The sequence below is a fragment of the Scyliorhinus torazame genome, chromosome 14 (assembly GCF_047496885.1).
Source record: "Scyliorhinus torazame isolate Kashiwa2021f chromosome 14, sScyTor2.1, whole genome shotgun sequence".
In the NCBI taxonomy this organism is placed as follows: Eukaryota; Metazoa; Chordata; class Chondrichthyes; order Carcharhiniformes; family Scyliorhinidae; genus Scyliorhinus; species Scyliorhinus torazame.
The window spans coordinates 227475851-227489400 of NC_092720.1; the positions used below are offsets into that span (position 1 = coordinate 227475851).

Consider the following 13550-nt stretch of genomic DNA (forward strand, 5'->3'; position numbering starts at 1 on the left):
GAGACAGACTGGGATAGAGAGAGAGAGAGAGAGAGAGAGACTGGGATAGATAGAGAGAGAGAGAGACTGGGATAGAGAGAGAGAGAGAGAGAGAGAGACTGGGATAGATAGAGAGAGAGAGAGACTGGGATAGAGAGAGAGAGAGACTGGGATAGAGAGAGAGAGAGACTGGGATAGAGAGGGAGAGAGAGACTGGGATAGAGAGAGTGAGAGACTGGGATCGAGAGAGTGAGAGACTGGGATAGAGAGAGAGAGAGACTGGGATAGAGAGAGAGACTGGGATAGAGAGAGAGAGAGACTGGGATAGAGAGACTGGGATAGAGAGAGAGAGACACTGGTATATAGAGAGAGAGAGACTGGGATAGAGAGAGAGAGAGACTGGGATAGAGAGAGAGAGAGAGACTGGGATAGAGAGAGAGAGAGAGACTGGGATAGAGAGAGAGAGACTGGGATAGAGAGAGAGACTGGAATAGAGAGAGAGTGAGAGACTGGGATAGAGAAAGAGACTGGGATAGAGAGAGATAGAGAGACTGGGATAGAGAGAGAGAGAGACTGGGATAGAGAGAGAGAGACTGGGATAGAGAGAGAGAGACTGGGATAGAGAGAGAGAGACTGGGATAGAGAGAGAGAGACTGGGATAGAGAGAGAGACTGGGATAGTGAGAGAGAGAGAGACGGATAGAGAGAGACTGGGATAGAGAGAGAGAGAGACTGGGATAGAGAGGGAGAGAGACACTGGGATAGAGAGAGTGAGAGACTGGGATCGAGAGAGTGAGAGACTGGGATAGAGAGAGAGAGAGACTGGGATAGAGAGAGAGACTGGGATAGAGAGAGAGAGAGAGACTGGGATAGAGAGAGACTGGGATAGAGAGAGAGAGACTGGGATAGAGAGAGAGAGACACTGGGATAGAGAGAGAGAGAGACTGGGATAGAGAGAGAGAGAGAGACTGGGATAGAGAGAGAGAGAGAGACTGGGATAGAGAGAGAGAGACTGGGATAGAGAGAGAGACTGGAATAGAGAGAGAGTGAGAGACTGGGATAGAGAAAGAGACTGGGATAGAGAGAGATAGAGAGACTGGGATAGAGAGATAGAGAGACTGGGATAGAGAGAGTGTGAGTGACTGGGATAGAGAGAGAGAGACTGGGATAGAGAGAGACTGGGATAGAGAGAGAGAGAGACTGGGATAGAGAGAGAGAGAGAGACTGGGATAGAGAGAGAGAGAGACTGGGATAGAGAGAGAGAGAGAGACTGGGATAGAGAGAGAGAGAGACTGGGATAGAGAGAGAGAGACTGGGATAGAGAGAGAGAGACTGGGATAGAGAGAGAGAGAGACTGGGATAGAGAGAGTGTGAGAGACTGGGATAGAGAGAGAGAGACTGGGATAGAGAGAGAGACTGGGATAGAGAGAGAGAGACTGGGATAGAGAGAGAGAGACTGGGATAGAGAGAGAGACTGGGATAGTGAGAGAGAGAGAGACGGATAGAGAGAGACTGGGATAGAGAGAGAGAGAGAGACTGGAATAGAGACCAAGAACAAAGAAATGTACAGCACAGGAACAGGCCCTTCGGCCCTCCAAGCCCGTGCCGACCATGCTGCCCGACTAAGCTACAATCTTCTACACTTCCTGGATCCGTATCCCTCTATTCCCATCCGATTCATGTATTTGGCAAGATGCCCCTTAAATGTCCCTATCGTCCCTGCTTCCACCACCTCCTCCGGTAGTGAGTTCCAGGCACCCACTACCCTCTGCGTAAAAAACTTGCCTCGTACATCTCCTCTAAACCTTGCCCCTCTCACCTTAATCCTATGCCCCCTAGTAATTGAGCCCTCTACCCTGGGGAAAAGCCTCTGTCTATCCACTCTGTCTATGCCCCTCATAATTCTGTAGACCTCTATCAGGTCGCCCCTCAACCTCCGTCGTTCCAGTGAGAACAAACCGAGTTTATTCAACCGCTCCTCATAGCTAATGCCCTCCATACCAGGCAACATCCTGGTGAATCTCTTCTGCACCCTCTCTAAAGCCTCCACATCCTTCTGGTAGTGTGGCGACCAGAATTGAACACTATACTCCAAGTGTGGCCTAACTAAGGTTCTACACAGCTGCAACATGACTTGCCAATTCTTATACTCAATGCCCCGGCCAATGAAGGCAAGCATGCCGTATGCCTTCTTGACTACCTTCTCCACCTGTGTTGCCCCTATCAGTGACCCGTGGACCTGTACTCCTAGATCTCTCTGACTTTCAATACTCTTGAGGGTTCTACCATTCACTGTATATTCCCTACCTGCATTAGACCTTCCAAAATGCATTACCTCACATTTGTCCGGATTAAACTCCATCTGCCATCTCTCCGCCCAAGTCTCCAAACAATCTAAATCCTGCTGTATCCTCCGACAGTCCTCATCGCTATCCGCAATTCCACCAACCTTTGTGTCGTCTGCAAACTTACTAATCAGACCAGTTACATTTTCCTCCAAATCATTTATATATACTACAAAGAGCAAAGGTCCCAGCACTGATCCCTGTGGAACACCACTGGTCACAGCCCTCCAATCAGAAAAGCATCCTTCCATTGCTACTCTCTGCCTTCTATGACCTAGCCAGTTCTGTATCCACCTTGCCAGCTTAACCCTGATCCCGTGTGACTTCACCTTTTGTACTAGTCTACCATGAGGGACCTTGTCAAAGGCCTTACTGAAGTCCATATAGACAACATCCACTGCCCGACCTGCATCAATCATCTTAGTGACCTCCTCGAAAAACTCTATCAAGTTAGTGAGACACGACCTCCCCTTCACAAAACCATGCTGCCTCTCACTAATACGTCCATTTGCTTCCAAATGGGAGTAGATCCTGTCTCGAAGAATTCTCTCCAGTAATTTCCCTACCACTGAAGTAAGGCTCACCGGCCTGTAGTTCCCTGGATTATCCTTGCTACCCTTCTTAAACAGAGGAACAACATTGGCTATTCTCCAGTCCTCCGTGACATCACCTGAAGACAGTGAGGATCCAAAGATTTCTGTCAAGGCCTCAGCAATTTCCTCTCCAGCCTCCTTCAGTATTCTGGGGTAGATCCCATCAGGCCCTGGGGACTTATCTACCTTAATATTTTTTAAGACGCCCAACACCTTGTCTTTTTGGATCACAATGTGACCCAGGCTATCTACACCCCCTTCTCCAGACTCAACATCTACCAATTCCTTCTCTTTGGTGAATACTGATGCACAGTATTCATTTAGTACCTCGCCCATTTCCTCTGGCTCCACACATAGATTCCCTTGCCTGTCCTTCAGTGGGCCAACCCTTTCCCTGGCTACCCTCTTACTTTTTATGTACGTGTAAAAAGCCTTGGGATTTTCCTTAACCCTATTTGCCAATGACTTTGCGTGACCCCTTCTAGCCCTCCTGACTCCTTGCTTAAGTTCCTTCATACTTTCCTTATATTCCACACAGGCTTCGTCTGTTCCCAGCCTTTTAGCCCTGACAAATGCCTCCTTTTTGTTTTTGTCGAGACCTACAATATCTCTCGTTATCCAAGGTTCCCGAAAATTGCCGTATTTATCCTTCTTCCTGACAGGAACATGCCGGTCCTGAATTCCTTTCAACTGACACTTGAAAGCCTCCCACATGTCAGATGTTGATTTGCCCTCAAACATCCGCCCGCAATCTAGGTTCTTCAGTTCCCGCCTAATATTGTTATAATTAGCCTTCCCCCAATTTAGCACATTCATCCTCGGACCACTCTTATCCTTGTCCACCAGCACTTTAAAACTTACTGAATTGTGGTCAGTGTTCCCGAAATGCTCCCCTACTGAAACTTCTACCACCTGGCCGGGCTCATTCCCCAATACCAGGTCCAGTCCCGCCCCTTCCCTAGTTGGACTGTCCACATATTGTTTTAAGAAGCCCTCCTGGATGCTCCTTACAAACTCTGCCCCGTCTAAGCCCCTGGCACTAAGTGAGTCCCAGTCAATATTGGGGAAGTTGAAGTCTCCCATCACCACAACCCTGTTGTTTTTACTCTTTTCCAAAATCTGTCTACCTATCTGCTCCTCTATCTCCCGCTGGCTGTTGGGAGGCCTGTAGTATACCCCCAACATTGTGACTGCACCCTTCTTATTCCTGATCTCTACCCATATAGCCTCACTGCCCTCTGAGGTGTCCTCTCGCAGTACAGCTGTGATATTCTCCCTAACCAGTAGCGCAACTCCACCTCCCCTTTTACATCCCCCTCTATCCCGCCTGAAACATCTAAATCCTGGAACGTTTAGCTGCCAATCCTGCCCTTCCCTCAACCAGGTCTCTGTAATGGCAACAACTTCATAGTTCCAAGTACTAATCCAAGCTCTATGTTCATCTGCCTTACCCGTAATACTTCTTGCATTAAAACATACGCACTTCAGGCCACCAGACCCGATGTGTTCAGCAACTTCTCCCTGTCTGCTCTGCCTCAGAGCCACACTGTCCCTATTCCCTAGTTCTCCCTCAATGCTCTCGCCTTTTGACCTATCGCTCCCGTGCCCACCCCCCTGCCATTCTAGTTTAAACCCTCCCGTGTGACACTAGCAAACCTCGCGGCCAGGATATTTATGCCTCTCCAGTTTAGATGCAACCCGTCCTTCTTATATAGGTCACACCTGCCCCGGAAGAGCTTCCAGTGGTCCAGATAACGGAAACCCTCCCTCCTACACCAGCTGTTTAGCCACGTGTTTAGCTGCTCTATCTTCCTATTTCTAGCCTCACTGGCACGTGGCACAGGGAGTAATCCCGAGATTACAACCCTAGAGGTCCTGTCTTTTAACTTTCTGCCTAGCTCCCTGAACTCCTGCTGCAGGACCTCATGCCCCTTCCTGCCTATGTCGTTAGTACCAATATGTACAACGACCTCTGCCTGTTTGCCCTCCCCCTTCAGGATGCCCTCTACCCGATAGAGAGAGAGAGACTGGGATAGAGAGAGAGAGAGAGAGACAGGGATAGAGAGAGAGAGAGCGGGACTGGGATAGAGAGAAAGAGAGACTGGGATAGAGAGAGAGAGACTAGGATAGAGAGAGAGAGATTGGGACTGGGATAGAGAGAAAGAGAGACTGGGATAGAGAGAGAGAGACTAGGATAGAGAGAGAGACTGGGATAGAGAGAGAGAGACTGGGAGAGAGAGAGAGAGAGAGAGACTGGGATAGAGAGAGAGAGACTGGGATAGAGAGAGAGAGAGAGAGACTGGGATAGAGAGAAAGAGAGACTGGGATAGAGAGAAAGAGAGACTGGGATAGAGAGAGAGAGAGAGACTGGGATAGAGAGAGAGAGACTGGGATAGAGAGAGACGGAATGAGATAGAGAGAGAGAGACTGGGCTAGAGAGAGAGACTGGGATAGAGAGAGAGAGAGAGACTGGGATAGAGAGTAAGAGAGACTGGGAGAGAGAGAGAGAGAGAGACTGGGAGAGAGAGAGGGAGAGACTGGGATAGAGAGAGAGACTGGGATAGAGAGAGAGACTGGGATAGAGAGAGAGACTGGGATAGAGAGAGAGAGACTGGGATAGAGAGAGAGAGACTGGGATAGAGAGAGACTGGGATAGAGAGAGAGACTGGGATAGAGAGAGAGAGACTGCGATAGAGAGAGAGGGACTGGGATAGAGAGAGAGAGAGAGACTGGGATAGAGAGAGAGAGACTGGGATAGAGAGAGAGAGACTGGGATAGAGAGAGACTGGGATAGAGAGAGAGAGACTGGGATAGAGAGAGGGACTGGGATAGAGAGAGAGACTGGGATTGAGAGAGAGAGAGAGAGACTGGGATAGAGAGAGAGAGAGAGACTGGGATAGAGAGAGAGACTGGGATAGAGAGAGAGAGAGACTGGGATAGAGAGAGAGAGACTGGGATAGAGAGAGCGAGACTGGGATAGAGAGAGAGAGACTGGGATAGAGAGAGAGAGAGAGAGAGACTGGGATAGAGAGAGAGAGAGAGAGACTGGGATAGAGAGAGAGAGAGAGACTGGGATAGAGAGAGAGAGAGACTGGGATAGAGAGAGAGAGAGACTGGGATAGAGAGAGAGACTGGGATAGAGAGAGAGACTGGGATAGAGAGAGAGAGAGACTGGGATAGAGAGAGAGAGAGACTGGGATAGAGAGAGAGAGAGACTGGGATAGAGAGAGAGAGAGACTGGGATAGAGAGAGAGAGAGAGAGACTGGGATAGAGAGAGAGACTGGGATAGAGAGAGAGAGAGACTGGGATAGAGAGAGAGACTGGGATAGAGAGCGAGAGAGAGACTGGGAGAGACAGGGAAAGGCTGGGATAGTTAGAGACTGACGGATAGAAAGAGGGAGAGACTGGGATAGAGAGAGAGACTGGGATAGAGAGAGAGACTGGGATAGAGAGAGAGAGAGACTGGGATAGAGAGAGAGAGAGACTGGGATAGAGAGAGAGAGACTGGGATAGCGAGAGAGAGAGAGACTGGGATAGAGAGAGAGAGAGAGACTGGGATAGAGAGGGACTGGGATAGAGAGAGAGAGAGAGAGAGACTGGGATAGAGAGAGAGAGAGAGAGACTGGGATAGAGAGAGAGAGAGAGACTGGGATAGAGAGAGAGAGAGACTGGGATAGAGAGAGAGAGAGACTGGGATAGAGAGAGAGACTGGGATAGAGAGAGAGACTGGGATAGAGAGAGAGAGACTGGGATAGAGAGAGAGAGAGACTGGGATAGAGAGAGAGAGACTGGGATAGCGAGAGAGAGAGAGACTGGGATAGAGAGAGAGAGAGAGACTGGGATAGAGAGGGACTGGGATAGAGAGAGAGAGACTGGGATAGAGAGAGAGAGACTGGGATAGAGAGAGAGAGAGAGACTGGGATAGAGAGAGAGAGAGAGACTGGGATAGAGAGAGAGAGAGAGACTGGGATAGAGAGAGAGAGAGAGACTGGGATAGAGAGAGAGAGACTGGGATAGAGAGAGAGAGAGACTGGGATAGAGAGAGAGACTGGGATAGAGAGAGAGAGACTGGGATAGAGAGAGAGAGACTGGGATAGAGAGAGAGAGAGACTGGGATAGAGAGAGAGACTGGGATAGAGAGAGAGAGAGACTGGGATAGAGAGAGAGAGAGACTGGGATAGAGAGAGAGAGACTGGGATAGAGAGAGAGAGACTGGGATAGAGAGAGAGAGAGACTGGGATAGAGAGAGAGAGAGACTGGGATAGAGAGAGAGAGAGACTGGGATAGAGAGAGAGAGAGAGAGACTGGGATAGAGAGAGAGAGAGAGAGACTGGGATAGAGAGAGAGAGACAGACTGGGATAGAGAGAGAGAGAGACTGGGATAGAGAGAGAGACTGGGATAGAGAGAGAGAGACTGGGATAGAGAGAGAGAGAGACTGGGATAGAGAGAGAGAGACTGGGATAGAGAGAGACTGGGATAGAGAGAGAGAGAGACTGGGATAGAGAGAGAGAGAGACTGGGATAGAGAGAGAGAGACTGGGATAGAGAGAGAGAGAGACTGGGAGAGAGAGAGAGAGAGAGACTGGGATAGAGAGAGAGAGACTGGGAGAGAGAGAGAGACTGGGATAGAGAGAGAGAGAGACTGGGATAGAGAGAGAGAGAGACTGGGATAGAGAGAGAGACTGGGATAGAGAGAGAGAGACTGGGATAGAGAGAGAGAGACTGGGATAGAGAGAGAGAGACTGGGATAGAGAGAGAGACTGGGATAGAGAGAGAGAGACTGGGGTAGAGAGAGAGAGAGACTGGGATAGAGAGAGAGAGAGACTGGGATAGAGAGAGAGAGGGACTGGGATAGAGAGAGAGAGACTGGGATAGAGAGAGAGAGACTGGGATAGAGAGAGAGAGAGACTGGGATAGAGGGAGAGAGAGAGACTGGGATAGAGAGAGAGAGAGAGACTGGGATAGAGAGAGAGAGACTGGAATAGAGAGAGAGAGAGAGACTGGGATAGAGAGAGAGAGAGAGACTGGGATAGAGAGAGAGAGACTGGGATAGAGAGAGAGACACTGGGATAGAGAGAGAGAGAGAGACTGGGATAGAGAGAGAGAGACTGGGATAGAGAGAGAGAGACTGGGATAGAGAGAGAGAGACTGGGATAGAGAGAGGCTGGGATAGAGAGAGAGGGAGACTGGGATAGAGAGAGAGAGACTGGGATAGAGAGAGAGAGAGAGAGAGACTGGGATTGAGAGAGAGAGAGAGAGACTGGGATAGAGAGAGAGAGAGAGACTGGGATAGAGAGAGAGACTGGGATAGAGAGAGAGAGAGACTGGGATAGAGAGAGAGAGACTGGGATAGAGAGAGCGAGACTGGGATAGAGAGAGAGAGACTGGGATAGAGAGAGAGAGAGAGAGAGACTGGGATAGAGAGAGAGAGAGAGAGACTGGGATAGAGAGAGAGAGAGAGACTGGGATAGAGAGAGAGAGAGACTGGGATAGAGAGAGAGAGAGACTGGGATAGAGAGAGAGACTGGGATAGAGAGAGAGACTGGGATAGAGAGAGAGAGAGACTGGGATAGAGAGAGAGAGAGACTGGGATAGAGAGAGAGAGAGACTGGGATAGAGAGAGAGAGAGACTGGGATAGAGAGAGAGAGAGAGAGACTGGGATAGAGAGAGAGACTGGGATAGAGAGAGAGAGAGACTGGGATAGAGAGAGAGACTGGGATAGAGAGCGAGAGAGAGACTGGGAGAGACAGGGAAAGGCTGGGATAGTTAGAGACTGACGGATAGAAAGAGGGAGAGACTGGGATAGAGAGAGAGACTGGGATAGAGAGAGAGACTGGGATAGAGAGAGAGAGAGACTGGGATAGAGAGAGAGAGAGACTGGGATAGAGAGAGAGAGACTGGGATAGCGAGAGAGAGAGAGACTGGGATAGAGAGAGAGAGAGAGACTGGGATAGAGAGGGACTGGGATAGAGAGAGAGAGAGAGAGAGACTGGGATAGAGAGAGAGAGAGAGAGACTGGGATAGAGAGAGAGAGAGAGACTGGGATAGAGAGAGAGAGAGACTGGGATAGAGAGAGAGAGAGACTGGGATAGAGAGAGAGACTGGGATAGAGAGAGAGACTGGGATAGAGAGAGAGAGACTGGGATAGAGAGAGAGAGAGACTGGGATAGAGAGAGAGAGACTGGGATAGCGAGAGAGAGAGAGACTGGGATAGAGAGAGAGAGAGAGACTGGGATAGAGAGGGACTGGGATAGAGAGAGAGAGACTGGGATAGAGAGAGAGAGACTGGGATAGAGAGAGAGAGAGAGACTGGGATAGAGAGAGAGAGAGAGACTGGGATAGAGAGAGAGAGAGAGACTGGGATAGAGAGAGAGAGAGAGACTGGGATAGAGAGAGAGAGACTGGGATAGAGAGAGAGAGAGACTGGGATAGAGAGAGAGACTGGGATAGAGAGAGAGAGACTGGGATAGAGAGAGAGAGACTGGGATAGAGAGAGAGAGAGACTGGGATAGAGAGAGAGACTGGGATAGAGAGAGAGAGAGACTGGGATAGAGAGAGAGAGAGACTGGGATAGAGAGAGAGAGACTGGGATAGAGAGAGAGAGACTGGGATAGAGAGAGAGAGAGACTGGGATAGAGAGAGAGAGAGACTGGGATAGAGAGAGAGAGAGACTGGGATAGAGAGAGAGAGAGAGAGACTGGGATAGAGAGAGAGAGAGAGAGACTGGGATAGAGAGAGAGAGACAGACTGGGATAGAGAGAGAGAGAGACTGGGATAGAGAGAGAGACTGGGATAGAGAGAGAGAGACTGGGATAGAGAGAGAGAGAGACTGGGATAGAGAGAGAGAGACTGGGATAGAGAGAGACTGGGATAGAGAGAGAGAGAGACTGGGATAGAGAGAGAGAGAGACTGGGATAGAGAGAGAGAGACTGGGATAGAGAGAGAGAGAGACTGGGAGAGAGAGAGAGAGAGAGACTGGGATAGAGAGAGAGAGACTGGGAGAGAGAGAGAGACTGGGATAGAGAGAGAGAGAGACTGGGATAGAGAGAGAGAGAGACTGGGATAGAGAGAGAGACTGGGATAGAGAGAGAGAGACTGGGATAGAGAGAGAGAGACTGGGATAGAGAGAGAGAGACTGGGATAGAGAGAGAGACTGGGATAGAGAGAGAGAGACTGGGGTAGAGAGAGAGAGAGACTGGGATAGAGAGAGAGAGAGACTGGGATAGAGAGAGAGAGGGACTGGGATAGAGAGAGAGAGACTGGGATAGAGAGAGAGAGACTGGGATAGAGAGAGAGAGAGACTGGGATAGAGGGAGAGAGAGAGACTGGGATAGAGAGAGAGAGAGAGACTGGGATAGAGAGAGAGAGACTGGAATAGAGAGAGAGAGAGAGACTGGGATAGAGAGAGAGAGAGAGACTGGGATAGAGAGAGAGAGACTGGGATAGAGAGAGAGACACTGGGATAGAGAGAGAGAGAGAGACTGGGATAGAGAGAGAGAGACTGGGATAGAGAGAGAGAGACTGGGATAGAGAGAGGCTGGGATAGAGAGAGAGGGAGACTGGGATAGAGAGAGAGAGAGACTGGGATAGAGAGAGAGAGAGACTGGGATAGAGAGAGAGAGACTGGGATAGAGAGAGAGAGACTGGGATAGAGAGAGAGAGACTGGGATAGAGAGAGACTGGGATAGAGAGAGAGAGACTGGGATAGAGAGAGACTGGGATAGAGAGAGAGAGAGACTGGGATAGAGAGAGAGAGAGACTGGGATAGAGAGAGAGACTGGGATAGAGAGAGAGAGAGACTGGGATAGAGAGAGAGACTGGGATAGAGAGAGAGAGAGACTGGGATAGAGAGAGAGAGAGAGACTGGGATAGAGAGAGAGAGAGACTGGAATAGAGAGAGAGACTGGGATAGAGAGAGAGAGAGACTGGGATAGAGAGAGAGACTGGGATAGAGAGAGAGAGAGACTGGGATAGAGAGAGAGAGAGAGACTGGGATAGAGAGAGAGAGAGACTGGGATAGAGAGAGAGAGAGACTGGGATAGAGAGAGAGAGACTGGGATAGAGAGAGAGAGAGACTGGGATAGAGAGAGAGAGAGACTGGGATAGAGAGAGAGAGAGACTGGGATAGAGAGAGAGAGAGACTGGGATAGAGAGAGAGTGAGACTGGGATAGAGAGAGAGAGAGAGACTGGGATAGAGAGAGAGACTGGGATAGAGAGAGAGAGAGACTGGGATAGAGAGAGAGAGAGACTGGGATAGAGAGAGAGAGAGACTGGGATAGAGAGAGAGACTGGGATAGAGAGAGAGACTGGGATAGAGAGAGAGAGAGACTGGGATAGAGAGAGAGACTGGGATAGAGAGAGAGAGAGACTGGGATAGAGAGAGAGAGAGAGACTGGGATAGAGAGAGAGAGAGACTGGGATAGAGAGAGAGAGACTGGGATAGAGAGAGAGAGAGACTGGGATAGAGAGAGATAGACTGGGATAGAGAGAGAGACTCGGATAGAGAGAGAGACTGGGATAGAGAGAGAGAGAGACTGGGATAGAGAGAGAGAGAGAGACTGGGATAGAGAGAGAGAGAGAGAGACTGGGATAGCGAGAGAGAGAGAGACTGGGATAGAGAGAGAGAGAGACTGGGATAGAGAGAGAGAGAGACTGGGATAGAGAGAGAGACTGGGATACAGAGAGAGAGACTGGGATAGAGAGAGAGAGAGAGAGACTGGGATAGGGAGAGAGAGAGAGACTGGGATAGAGAGAGAGAGAGACTGGGATAGAGAGAGAGAGACTGGGATAGAGAGAGAGAGGGAGAGACTGGGATAGAGAGAGAGAGAGACTGAGATAGAGAGAGAGAGAGACTGGGATAGAGAGAGAGAGACTGGGATAGAGAGAGAGAGACTGGGATAGAGAGAGAGAGACTGGGATAGAGAGAGAGAGAGAGACTGGGATAGGGAGAGAGAGAGAGAGACTGGACTCCAGCGGATACTAACCTACCCTCTCCCCCCTCGCCTCCTGCCCTCGATACTGGAGGTAAACTCTTGCTGGTTTTGAGCCAGACGCGCTGTGAGGGATTTTTCCCAGTGGAATTTACCCGCTGCTGCCTGGAGGCAGCGTGGGGAATAATGTTGCTCTTCTCCAAGACTGAGGGCGTGCCAGCAGTACACTGACATCCCCACACTGCTCTCTCAACAGTGTCGAGGAGGTGCTTCAGCAGCAGAAATTCATCGTGTTGAGAGTGGCATGTGGCGCAGTGGTTAGCACTGCTGCCTCACGGCGCCGAGGACCCGGGTTCGATCCCGGGTCACTGTCCGTGCGGAGTTTGCACATTCTCCCCGTGTCTGCGTGAGTCTCGCCCCCACAACCCAAAGATGGGCAGGCTCGGTGGATCGGCCGCGCTAAATTGCCCCTTAATTGGAAAGAATGAATTGGGTACTCAAAATTTATGTTGAAAAAAAAGAAGCTCCCCGTGTTGGACCGGCCGCCAGTCTGCTTGGCCACGTCAAGAACACGCCTACCCGTCCCTGACGTGGGACTTGAACCGGGGACTTCAGAGGGAGAGGGAAGGCGACCCACCCGACTGCGCTATGAGACCTCCTGCCCACGCTCCACCCAAAGCCAGATTAAAAATGAAAAGTGACTGGACACACATAGTACACCTGGACAACTGACCGACCGTCACTCCTTCTGAAAACCCTGGCCAGGAGGCGAAATCCTCAGTTTTCTACAGTCAGAGAGAGCGTTGAAACGGAGTGCTGTCGACTTACCGCTGTGTTCAAATGCTGTTTGAGCGTACACACGGAAGGGGTAAATATATACGAGAGAGGGAGGGTTCATCTATGCAAACATGAATCACCGGAATTGGTGAATGGTCTTAACCTCAAGTATTGTATCATACACTCAGGATACAAACACATTAATTAACGTGTTAATCGAAGGTATCATCCCGTAATTAGGCCAATATTTCTTATAATCTGCATGCCACTGAAATGGGATACAGCCCCTGACAATTTCATCACCACTCAAGCCTGTGTGTCAACATTAATATCCCCAAAGTGTTTTGCAGGAAAGATTGCGAAACGAAAGCAGAGGCTGGACGGCGTAACGAGGCCCTCGGGCTGCTGCCCAACATCGATGCCAGGGAGCCGGGTTTTGCTGAAGGGTCTTTGAGGAGAGAGAGGTGGAGGTGGAGAGGTGAAGGAAGGGAGTTTTGAGAGGGGCCAAGACAACGCAGCCACTAATTGTGGGGCGGTTATACCAATTGCACAAGGAGAGACAGAACGAGTTAGAATGCGAATACCTGAGAGGGTCAGGGGAGTGGAGGGATTGGCACAGATAGGGACCAATGGGGCGGGGAGGGCGATGATGGGTAGGGGTCTTCAGCGAGAATGGGGGTGGGTCTTCAGCGAGTATGGGGGAGGGGGAGGGTCTCAGTGAGTGTGGGGGAGGGGGAGGGTCTCAGTGAGTATGGGGGAGGGGGAGGGTCTCAGTGAGTATGGGGGAGGGGGAGGGTCTCAGTGAGTGTGGGGGAGGGGAGGGTCTCAGTGAGTATGGGGAGGGGGAGGGTCTCAGTGAGTGTGGGGGAGGGGGAGGGTCTCAGTGAGTATGGGGAGGGGGAGGGTCTCAGTGAGTATGGGGGA

At 50.4% G+C, this 13550-nt stretch overlaps 1 protein-coding gene across 1 annotated transcript in view; it reads right to left on the reverse strand.

The window, feature by feature from the left end:
• LOC140390597 (uncharacterized) overlaps positions 1–12625 on the reverse strand; it is a 45522-nt gene extending 32897 nt beyond the window's left edge. Inside the window, exon 1 of the mRNA XM_072475820.1 lies at positions 12570–12625. The gene's annotated coding sequence lies outside the window, so the exon portion shown is untranslated. The remainder of the gene's footprint in view (positions 1–12569) is intronic.
• Positions 12626–13550: the final 925 nt, after the last annotated feature.